The sequence below is a fragment of the Molossus molossus genome, unplaced genomic scaffold (assembly GCF_014108415.1).
Source record: "Molossus molossus isolate mMolMol1 unplaced genomic scaffold, mMolMol1.p scaffold_m16_p_11, whole genome shotgun sequence".
NCBI classification, from domain to species: domain Eukaryota; kingdom Metazoa; phylum Chordata; class Mammalia; order Chiroptera; family Molossidae; genus Molossus; species Molossus molossus.
The window spans coordinates 28,641,707-28,654,624 of NW_023425346.1; positions in this window are offsets into that span (position 1 = coordinate 28,641,707).

A 12,918-nucleotide genomic window follows, 5' to 3' on the forward strand; every position below is an offset into this window, starting at 1 on the left:
TGAATAAGTTATATCTTCTTGGATTGAAACAATGGGTCAAATTTTATAGGTACCCCAAAACTGTTCAAAAAATATTTGCCCTTGAAATGGAGACTTGAAGTATAACTTATTAAACATGATACAATCATATACTGACATCTTCATTTCCTTCTCAGTGTATGATATTAAGCCTTCTTTTACTTTAATGATCAAAATATTAGATCTATAATAGGAAAGGGTAAACCTGGATGTTCTTAATAATTAGAAAATGCAAGGTATCATTGACAAAACTACTATATCCTTCCAAAAAAAATGAAACACAATAGACAGAATATTCCAATGGGCTGATGTTAACTTAAAGTGTGCATTGTTTGGAAAAGGAGTTAATTAATAACTTATTAATTGGATAGAAAATCTGAAACTGTTGTACTTCTAGCAAATACATAATTTTCTTCAAGTATTATTAAAGCGTTTTTGTTGTACCTATTAAAGATTCTTGTCTCTAAGTTAATTTCATTATGCTAATAAGCTATCATCGTTACAGAACCTAAGCTTTGATCCATGTTAATTGTCGTGATCTTCAAAGACAAAGTCACCACTTACTTTAAATGAATTTTACATCTTTTTAAAGAATCACACGGAAATTAGGGGAAGTAATTAATTTTTTATTATGTGTCTCAATATTTTTAAGGGAGGAAGTCAATGGTATTGGCTAGAATTCATTTTAACATTTAACTAGGGAAAACAGCATGAGGCCAAAAAAACGTTCAGATGCAAAAGATTAAAGAAAATTTGAAACTGGGACCTAATTTGTCTTGATAAACTTTGGTGTTTAATATGCTTTTTTTGTTCTCAGTGTGAAACGGCAGGGTTTTGATTTGTAAAAACTTTTTGAAGAATTAATTCTTTCTAATTTTTATTCATTTCTTTGCCTTTCTTTTATAGTAAGACGGACAAGTTGACCTTCAAACCACAATACTTTTAAATGTCGGTGGACTTACAAGGTTAAATCTATTAGTGATCTGATATTAGCTATTGTGCACTAACAGAGTATGTTTCTTCTGAAGCAGATTAGAGCTAGCTGTTTCTATACAATAACTAGTTATTTGAACCTTAAAGGGTATAAGCAAATAATGTTATTAAATTATTTGCATTTCTCTTTGTAATCAGCAAAGGTTATGTGTGGAAGTATTAACTCTTTCATTTTATAAAAAAAAAAAAAACTTTTTGTGTGAAGATAAAGTATACTTTAAGAATGTATCTGAAAATTACTGGTTGTATCTTTGTTATAAACAGAGTGATTACAGTTTAGAGACCTTCTTTAAGACCTGGTTGAAAAAAGACTGGATCAAAATTCAGAAAAGCAAAAGCATCATATTGTATCTTCTTCCTTAAACCTTAACAGAGAGGGAATTAACTGCCAAAATTGTAATTTTGTAGTCATTTATACTATATCGAGCCATGTGACATTCTTTTTGGAAAAATATGTCATGAAAGGGATATTACAGTTAAACTTACATAAATAAAAACAACACAACAACACTGAAATTTACTGTGATACAAATAGATGCTTTACAGAGAATGGAAATGTAGCAGGTGGGTTTTAGAAAAGATCTAGTGGCTCTAATGTAATTGTCAGCAAATAGGAACATCTCAGTTCAGCAAAGAGCTAATGGTGAAATTCATCCTTGCTGTGAAGGGTTTCTGAGACCCATTGCAGAAGTGATGGAATCAGCACAATGATCTCTGGATATGTAAACCAGCACTTTTCAATTCTTTGTGTGCAAGAAAATTACCTGGTGATGGCAAAAATGTGAATTCCAGCATGGTGCCTAATGTTTGTGTTTTTAACCAGTATTGTTAGGTGATTCTAATACATATGGTTCATGGACCAGAAACCTTAAACATTAATAAGAGTAATAACAAACTCAAACTTTATCTGATTGTAAACTTTATAAATTTAAATTCATATAATTTTTTACTAGCCAAGGTGCCACTAATCTATCTAGACAATAGCCATATAAAATAATATATTGGCTTAGTTATTTTAGTATTAACATTTTATGTTATACTAGAATGACTAAAAACAATAAAACTAATTAACTATATTAGTTAATATATGCCTTCAAATTTTTATTACACTTTTTAAAACTATGAACCTATACAACTTTTATGGTGAGGTTACCATTTTGTCTTGTTTTCTTTACATAATATAGACTCTTAGCGGATGTTTGTTAAATGGAGAAATTGAATTTTAATCTTTTGTTTTATAAACCAGTGTGTGGCCCAATCTAACTTTATCTGTTTTATTTTCAGACTTGGCTATTTTTTTTAAAAAAAATAATAACTATAAACAAAAGACAACATTTTTCTACCACTGAGATTATTCTAAAAACCATGATGGACTTTGTGAAGTTATTCACATGAGTTTTTGCAATACTTTAAGTTTTATAATAACACATGAGCATGTGTTCCTTGTGCTGTCTTACAAATTTAATAGACAAAACCACACATTTGCATGTAAACAAAATACAATTTCTCCCAGACCTGCTGAGGTGTCAGGGACAGGGATTTTACATTATAATTTGAGATAAAATTTCTATAAATATAATTTTGGTTTAAAAGACTTACAAAGAAAAATTATTTACATTAAAAAATATCTAACTCCTAAATCCCCACTGAACAACCCTTTTTATCCTTTAACATCTCTCTCAAACACATTAAATCACACTTCAAATGCATTCTTGAAATAATAATCAGTGTATGATGTCATTCTTGTATTAAAGATGTTGACTTTGCTACATGGAAGGATTTGGGAACATAGTAAAACCAGCAAGGAGTACAAAGCTTATTCCTCATAGAACTGTGCTAGGCTAGGGTTGAAGAGGGAAGACATGTATGATTCATAGCCATCTAGTTCTTTCAGGTTCTTTCTAACTTCTTGGAGGGGACTAATTAACATGTTAGGGAAAAGTAAAAGTTATAGAAAAATTTTCCACCTTTGTGACTGTAAGGAAAGACTGAGGTGTGCACTATTTTTCTTGACAGATCATAGCATAGAAATTCATAGCTTCAAGGACCTCTCTCTATCCCAATCAAAGCCACCAGGACACTAAATTACTACATATGATCATTTAGAAGAAAATGTGCCTTGTACTAATGGCAAATCAAAGAAGAAACATATGAGTGATTAAACCCTCTGTGTATTGTTTTAGTAAGTTAAATATTTTAGATTAGGCTCCCATATGATACATATTATGAATAAACACATTTAAGGTTAAGAGATGAGGGGCTTAGGAAACTAAAATTGTTAAATAGTTTAATCAAAGGTGAAATTTATTGCATAAAATTTGTTGTAGGATTAAAAAAAATACTATTAGAGCAACACTTGCAATGACTTCAAAGAAATTTATGATCAAAGGTGTAACAAATTATATGATTAAGGACCACAACCCAGACATTGTCAAATGCTGTAAGCATTGAAGAGCAAAAGCTCTGAATAGCATAAGATTTATTTCTAAATATTCCATGGCTTTTCAGTCAAAGAAATGTAATATTTGCTAAAGGAAATAATAATTTTCCCAGCTTTTGCTTGAAATAGGAGATCATTAACATTATTTATTGTACTTCATAGCATGGGTTGCAAACTGGCACTAGACACACCACACACACACACACACACACACACACATGCACACACACTCTCTATATTTTTGCCCCACTCTGTATATTTGTTTGGCTTACACAATATATTAAAATATTTTAAAGTTAGTTTCTACATTGAAAAAGTATGTGATTTTATACAAATACCAGGATATCTAGCTTTAAATGAAAATAAAAAATCCACTATCTAAAAACACTGAGCATCTCCTTTCACAAAACAAAGATGGGATGTGGTTGAATTAAAATTTCGTCCTTAGATGACATGCTCTCTGATTTCCTCTTCACCTTAGCATATCTCTGGCCACCTTCACTCATGTAAATATTTTGCCTGAGACTAAAAGATGCATGAATTTGCCACAGTTGATAAAAACATCATCTATTAAAAATAAATGTTAATCCACTACTGGGATCCCTCTATGTGAAAATCACTGGGATATGTTGAAATTCAAAAAGATATTAACTACGATATTATAAGAAATGAAAAGACAGTAGAAAAATGAAAAGAGACCAAACTATCATCTTAGGAGACACAGCCAGATAGGTTTATGTTCCAATTACCTTTTTAAGTAATTTTGAAAACCTTGGGTCAGTCTGTATTTGGCAAATCTTAGATTTAGAGAAATAAAATGTTAGCTTTCGTGCAAATAATCCTTGTTTCTGTATATAATAACATCCTAACTTAAAAATGTTAAAATACCTCTGACTGAATATTGTTATAAGATGTTTGGGGTTAACTGTGTTAGATGCTTTTCTCTTCTAAAGACCTTTGCTTTTAACTCAATGCTTGCTTATCTTTCTAATTTAACATAGTCCCACATTCTTCTTTGTAGTAATTTTGGGCTATCTGATAACATATAATGGAAAACATGTTTATGTCTTCCTCCAGTTCTTGTTGCATATTTCAAATGCTTAGAACAACAATTTTCAGAAGCTTTCATTAAGGTTAATTTAAAAACTACATTAAATACAAACAGATTTTCTCACAAACAAAATGCAATGTGTACTTAACAGACTTCTGTATGTTATATTTGATAAACTACCTCATATAAATGCAAATTTTGACTTTCTGCCAGAACCAGGTGGTATGGAAAATATTTCTATTAAACAAATAATGCTGGAAGAGCAAACTTCAAGCACTGGTACGTTGTATAGGAAAAGAGGATGTTTTTGTTCAGGTTTGATGTATATTTTCAGGTTGACCTTTTCATATACAAAATAAAAGGAATATATTGGAGAACAATATGTGGTGAGCGGTTGTTTTTGATGCAAAAGAAGATTGAGGAAATATACGTGGGGAGGGATTTTACATAGAGAAATATGCTAAAATATTATCTTCTGTTTTGCATAGTGATTTGCCAGCATCATCTCATCTCCTTCTGCAGCGATCTGAATAGCTTTCATCTCAATCACTGAGTAAAACTGAACAAGGAGAGCTAAATAAAGCAAGATGATCCCAAATGTTGCCTCACACTGAAACATTTTTTGAACTCTCAGCCAGACAAAATACAATCAGAACATAAAAGCAAACAGAATACCTCCTTCAAACCAATAACCCTAGCTTAACCAGGAGAAAAATATTAGAAAAAAGAAAAAAGAAAAGAAAAGAGAGACATTCTACAAAGTATCTGATCAGTACTTCTCAAGATTTGTCAAGGTCATTAAAAACAAGGAAAGGCTGTGATACAGACCAAAGGAGACCATGGAGCCATGGCGATGAACTGTAATGTAGTATTATGTATGTATAGGTTCTTGAAACAGAAAAATGACATGGAAAAATTCGTGAACTACAAATAAAGTGTGGAGTTTAGTTAATAGTAATGCATCAATGTTAGCTCATCAATTCTGACAAATGTACCATATTAACAATAGGGGAACCTGGGTGTGGGGTATGTGGGAACTCTGTTTAAATTTTTTTAACTTTACTATAACTCTAAAACTGTATGCTTAAATGTTTATTTAAATTAAAAACAAAAAAACAAATAGAGATCAATGGAGGAAGTATTATCTGGCCTGAAGGTACATCTCAATCCTTACGATGATACTTCAGGTCACTCTCAAGAGGGTAAGCCCTTTGAATTGCTCTATGGAAAGTAGTGATGAATGAATGCAAACTATCCACACTTTCTTGCTTAGTTAACCCCATGAAATACATAGTGTCCACAGAGGGTGAGGTATGCTATCTTAAACAAAGTTGTTGCCTACATAAAGTGCAGAGAAAAGTCATGACATTGATTCCATTGGTACTGGGTTACCCATTGGTACCAGGTTCTAAATATTATTAGACCTAACAAATTTCCTTCTCACAGTGATGATGGGTTGTATTTGTGAAGTGTTACAGAACTGGTGTAAAGACTCTAGAGAAGTGTTTGATTCAGCACAAATAGTATTAGTTAACGAAGTTGTAAGTCATTTAAAAATACTATATGTTTTATAATATGCAACTTGAAAATATGCAAAGTTGGGAAAACCTAATATTTTTGCTTGATATAATAGGTTAAATATCTGAAGTGCTAAACCTGACAATGTATATACATATTTGCACACACATACATGATAAAGAAGTAGAGGAAGAAGGAAGAGGAAGAGGAGAAGGGGGAGGAGGAGAAGGAAGAGGAGAAGAAGAAAGCTTCTTTATTGGGGTCTTTGTTCTAAGCACTGAATTTGGAACTTTACACACTGAATTTGGCATTGCTGTCCCTATTTTATAGACAATAAGATTCAGAAAGAATATACAATGTTCCCAAATACTCACACTTTGTGAGTAATATAGGAACTTTCCTTTCATCAATTACTCCTGAGAACATCTATCAACATCCTAGGGCTCCATCTTCTTGGTATTCCTTCTTGACTCTCCTTTGAGATTAAGGACTCATTTTCATGGTTTCAGAGATCATACATGATGTAAGGTTGGCGTGCTCCTGGGAGTCGCGTGACCAGGAAAATGGAGGCCCAGAGGAGAAATCGAAACCTAACTTAGGACGCTCCGCCTTACCTGGATGTAGCTGAGGGGACATCCTTGTCACGTCCTACCACCCTTCCCAGCCAATCAACATATGCCACACCGGAATCTCCTCAGCAGCTAGCCAGTCACCTGACACCACACCTAATCACCCCACCCAGGTCCCTAACGTCCCTATAAATCTTCCCGGGGCAAAAGTAGCAGCACAACTTCTCTGGCCCCCTCCACATGGACCAGTGAACCTCGCCGGGAATGCTTGAGATTCTTTTTTTTTTTTATCCTCACCCGAGGACATTTTTCCATTTTTTGTTCAGATAGAGTGGGAAGGGGAGAGAGGAAGAGAGAGAGAGAGAGAAACATTGACATGAAAGGGACACATCGAGTGGCTGCCACCCGCATGACCAACCAGTGCCAGGGACAAACTGTAACCGAGGTACATGCCCTTAGCGGGAACCGAACCCAGGTCTTTCTGGACCACAGGCCGATGCTCTAACCGCTGAGCCCAACTGGCCAGGGCAAATGCTTGAGATACTAACCAAAGTCCAGAGAAGTTCAAATTCTATATACTTAAATCTATAAATTAACATGTTTATAGTAGAGTGTATTTACCTTTGAGTTGTTAATAAATTAACACACTCTATTCCTAAAGATGTCAAAGGGTTCTGACCAAATGTCCATTAGCAAAATGTATTTTTAAAGGAAAATATAGAATTAAATTTTATCTTTGGTGAAATATCCATTAACTTCAAAATATAAATGTTGAGAACAAAAGAGAAAGAATAAGAATGACACATTGAGATATTTTGAAAGTTTGTAATGATCAGTTACCAGGAGGGAACACTACATTTTGTTGATGTTCTTGTTCTTGTTCTTGTTCTTGTTTGTTTGTTTAATATAAGACTGGCTTTCATCCCTCTAAAAATAGTTAATGTTTTGGAAAGAAATATATTTCTCCTGCTACAGATGATCAACTAGGCTAGTTGAGACTTCAGAAGATCTCTTTAGACCTCTGATCTAATGTGTTATTTTTGCTAATCTTAGATTAACATTACTTACTCATAAAATAACTTTGTAATTGTCTCTAATGACAACATCTGACAATATACAACTCAAGAGGCAAATAGTTTGAATGAAATTCTGTTTAATATCATAACATACTTAAATTGATTTCATTTCAGAATAAAAATAACGGAGCCAAGGTTTTTTGAGTTTATGAACTTTGAAACAGAGCTTTCCTCTCCCACCCTCCTATTAAATGAGAAAACAGTTTTCTAAGAAATCCTTTGCTTTAGGGAGCTAATAAGTTAAGTATACATGTAGATAATCAGCATAAACAATATTCTACTTCAAGAGGAGGTTAAGTTTTAAAAGTAGAGATGATTTTATTAGTTCTTCATATTAAACATTTTTCTTCTGAATCCTTAAAAGAATTCAGAATCAGAAAAGAGGCCGGTCATATAAAGGATGATTTCAGTGGTGAGTTAATAGAATCATGTGTGTACCACGGCATATTCAATGTGAGGAGGCCTGACAAATGGCATTGGTTTTATAACAAAATCAGCATTTGCTTTGCTAAGTTGGGTAAATTCACTTCTCTTAATTTTATTTAATATCAAAAGAAGAAAATTAAAAAAATACATAAAACCAGAGACTCCCAAAATTAAATATGAAGTGAAACATTATCAAAACCTATATTAAGCTGATCCAGATTAGTTATTATTTTAAGCAGAGAGTCAAAAGTATTCAGCTTTTGAGGTAAAGTTCTCACATATTTAAATATGAGTGACTTCAAATTTAATATTATTATTATTTCTTTCTATATTTCCCATAGAAATTTCAGATTTGGAGCCAACTATGGAATTATTTGTTTGGAAGTTACATAATGCAGACCTACAGAGTGTTTTGTATTATGTCTTCATGACAGAGCATTAGATTTCACAGAGAAAGACATATAGATATGCCACACTGTCGAAATTTCTGATCTGGTTGCAATGCTTAGGTTTGGATGAAAAACCCGAGGGCCAACTTCACAAAACAATTACATTTGCTTTTTGCACCCTTTTGCCCCAAAACACTGCAATATGCACTTTTAAACAGGCAAAATAAATACTTTTTTCACATTACTAAACTTTAAACTTGCAAATGTTTCTTACCTAACTTTAAGTACTCTCCGTAGGGGTTTTGCAGGCTGGGAAAGAATGCAGGATAGCCAAGAACGGTGTTCCCAGCTCAGCCATCCTGTTTATCTATCAGCTCAGCTCTAGTTCATTCCAAAACAAAGGCACATAAGGAATTCTATCAGGAGCATCAATAAAATATGTAACAACACTTTAAAAGGTAGTTTATGGCATTACTTTTTAACACACTAAATTTCCAAAAGAAACAAATCAGTCACCAATCAGACCCTATTTCTCATTTGTATTGAATACCAAATCAATGAAATTAAAGTTTATAATCAAATTAAAGCTTATTTCTAACCATGGTTGTCAGAAAGCATATATGCACATATTATATGCAATATTTCACATATTAAATAGATACCCACATTCCTTCATATTCTAAAGTTTTCTTTGATATTATGCCTCTTAATGTCAGAAATCTATTAATAACACACAATAAAAGTTATTAACTAAATAAAAACATATAGCTTTTCTTTCTAATAAAAAATAAATGGAATATAAATTTAAAATTGATACAAAATGTCATTTGATATGCAACTGAACACCCTTAATGTCTCTCTTTCTGATTCTTCCCCAAACCATTCTTTCTTTCAGTAGAGTAATCTTCCTTTCAATTGCTCTTGACAACACCTACCTCTACACTTGTCAATCTTTCTCTCCCATCAAGGTCCCCCATCTTTTTCCTCTTGGAATCATTTCCTAACTTTCCCCTTAGCTTGAGCTCTTATCTTCAGGGTCTCATATTCAGGCTTTTAGTTGTATGAGTCTCAAGATGGTTCTTCAGATTGTATCCAGGGTTGTAGTATGCTTTTGCCTGGATGAAGGACTCTTCCATCATTGGAATAACTTCACATCAAGGATGGCCCATAAGTATCCCAGTGGTGAAATTATCCATACGTAGGGTTGATAAGACAATTCTGTTTTGTTATTGTTATCCCGAGGTTATTATTAACAGTATCTACTGTAATTTCAAAAGTCCTTATGTTACTATCATAACTAGTTAGTTATTAAAATTAATGATAGGAAGAGAGCAAAGGGGAGGCCAGACATTGTAAACATAGTCATCTGGGCAGCGTCACCAGGAAGCTGCAACTTTACACTCCGTAGGGAACCACCTGAATGTATGTACAATAATGTCAGAATGATATAGGGAAGGTGCTTGCCTGTCAATCTAACATGGGAACAAAGATGATTGCCCGGAAGGGTGGACCCACTGCAAAATCTCAAAATTCTGAAGGATGCATTGCGTAAATTCACAGTTGAATCCCCAAAGCAAAGAATCTTCTCTCTCTGTTCCTCTTGCTTCATTCCTGCTTCCTTGTGCTCTCCCATGTCCCCTCCTTAGCTACGTGGCCATGTGGACCCTACATGCAATAGATTGCAGCTAGGAACACAAGCTAACCTAGCCAAATGCTGGACTGGACTGTGCAAATATAGAAAAGAAAATCTGGGCACTGGCTTCGATCTTAGCCCTGCTGAAGACAAAATGGGACTTTTTCCATGTTGAAACAGAGGGAGGTGGGACCCTAGAAACTCAGGGGTCTAGTTTCCGGAAATAAAGCTTTCTACAACCTCATTCTTCTGTGGGGGCCTCCGAAAGTTCTTGTTTCCATGGCACCCCAATGGCTCCACTTCCACCAATGGCAGAGGATACCCCACCAAAGACACCTATTTGATCACCATATGAACAGCCAATTAGTAAGACAAGTTGAATGGTAATATACTCATTAAACTTGAGGGATAAATTTACTATTTTAAGCAGAAACGCTCTTTGAATTATATGCAATGAATATCCCTGTACTCCTGATAGGAGCTAATGTATGAAAAACAAGCTGTAGTAAAAAGGGTCTTCTATCCATTCAGATTCCAGAACAAGACTCCGGAGAGGGAATATAAATGGAAAATTTTCATTCCAAAAGCTTTAGGGATCATATGCTAGCAATAAGCATTTATAACTTTAAATATGCCAAGCTGGTCTCAGTAACAAGACCCTGATAAATAACTAATAATTAAAATACCTAAATTTTATATACAGTGATAGTATTATTTTTAGAGACCTCCAATAGCAGACTAGATTGAAAGTGGAAAACAACACATACTGAGGGACAGTGATGTGTCAGGCATTGAAATAGGTTATTAAAATTGTGCAATAAGACTATAAATATGAATATGCTAACACAGAGTGATCAGAGGGTTTCATAGAGGATCATGGTAATGTGAAGTTATTCTCTTGGGATAAATAAAAAAATAATCTCTTGGGAGAACAGAAATAAGACAGATACTGATAGGATACTGAAATTTCACTTTCCACATTGATAATGGAGAATTTCAGCAATGCCTGATGATCATTATTGCTGAAAGCTCATATATAATCTTTGCAGGTGGGAAGGGAAATGTCTACAAGCAGGGATCAGCGATGGCAGAAAAAATAGACAACTCTTTCAGTAACATATGAGAAGGATTTTCTGACCACTCCTAAGAAGTGACACATACTAGGAAATGTGAAGGTCAAACCCAGTTGTAAGTGTACCCCAAGCACAATTGAGAACAGAATGAAAGATGCCAGGGTTGAGAAAGGTTTTTCATATTGAGGACACCCAGAAAGCTCCAGGGTAAAAGTACTGTGAACTCTGAGAAAGAAGATATCTATTAAGAAGGGCTCCTGGTGGCTAACTGGGCCAACGAAAAACAAAACCAAAACAGCCTAAAAGCCAATTCTACACAAGGACCTCCCTCACACAAATGGGGAGACCTGTAATGAACTACCTGCCTCTGCACTGAACTCCCTGCCTACACTATGTTTCTGCCATCTGAGCCAGCCCTTATAAAGGAGTTCCTGAAATTCATATTTCAACCAATTGAACTGAGGCTTTTCCCATCCAATCAGAGCTATACAGCTTTGACCAACCAGAGTGGCTCTATTCTGGTCCAAAAGGCACTTTTGGACCAATCAAACTTCATGGCTTTGGAGTCTTCATTTGCATGAGGATAAACCAATCAGAAACCAAGGGTGGGAACTTCTGTATATAAGCCAGCTCCACTCTGGATCTGGGAGTGCACTTTGCCTTTCTATTGAAGACTGTTTCCTCACTAAGCTGAAACACTGAAGATATCTTACTGGAGCAGGGTGAAGCAGACCAGGATAGTCCAGAAAAGACTGACACAGAATGAAGCATACCAGAGCAGAGAGGAGCAGATTAGCAAGAAACAGAGCACAGCAGTCTAGGGAGAGGATCCTGGCCCCAGGGCCGCTGTACAGCTGTGCTATAGCCATGCTGTATTACAATTGAGCTGTTTTTCACTAAATAAAGTTTCTTTTTTCACCATACCCCAAATTGGGGATTTCTGTTGGCCTTGAATTGGTGCCAAGGACAATTGAATGGCAGTACAGTGTATTTATTTAATATTAATGTGCATTTTCTATAATATGTTTTGTTTTCTGTAATCTTTGCAACAAGAGTTATTGTCCTATAGTGAGAGGAAATGGAAATATGTTAATCAATAGTGTTCTATAAAACTTATTACCTGAGGTAGTTTATGAACAATTGTATGAATGGAAGTATAGATGTACTTCATAAATTATATTTATCCTATCTACAAGATAAGTTAGGGAAGTAGATATTCTCAAATAACAGATGAGGAGACTGTGTATAGGAAGATTAATTAATTTATTCAAAGTTGTACAAGCAATTAATGGCAGAATAAGTCTTAACTCCAAAGTCCTCTTACTTTAATCTATAACATTAAGATTATAGAACATTCCTTTTCAAAATTAAATGTTTGCATTTACGCCCAGATTTTTTGTTGTTGTTATTGTTTATTTTTTCAGTGAATACTGTGAAGCAGATGGTCTGGAATGGGTTTGAGATGTTATGATGACAATGCTTTGTCCACAGACCACACTCTGAGTAGCAAGAGTGGAATGTAATGGTTACGACACACAGTGCCTTCATTCTTAAGTTTTGAGGATGTTGATGTGCCTTTTGTTACAAGTTATTTAGATTTGTTTGTAGTGATTTCTTTTGAGTTACACTGGTTATTATTTAAGGAATTCTATTTTTTAAATTTTATTTTATTTTATTTTTTTTATCATCCTTACCCGAAGACATTTTTCCATTTTTTGTTCAGGTAGAGTGG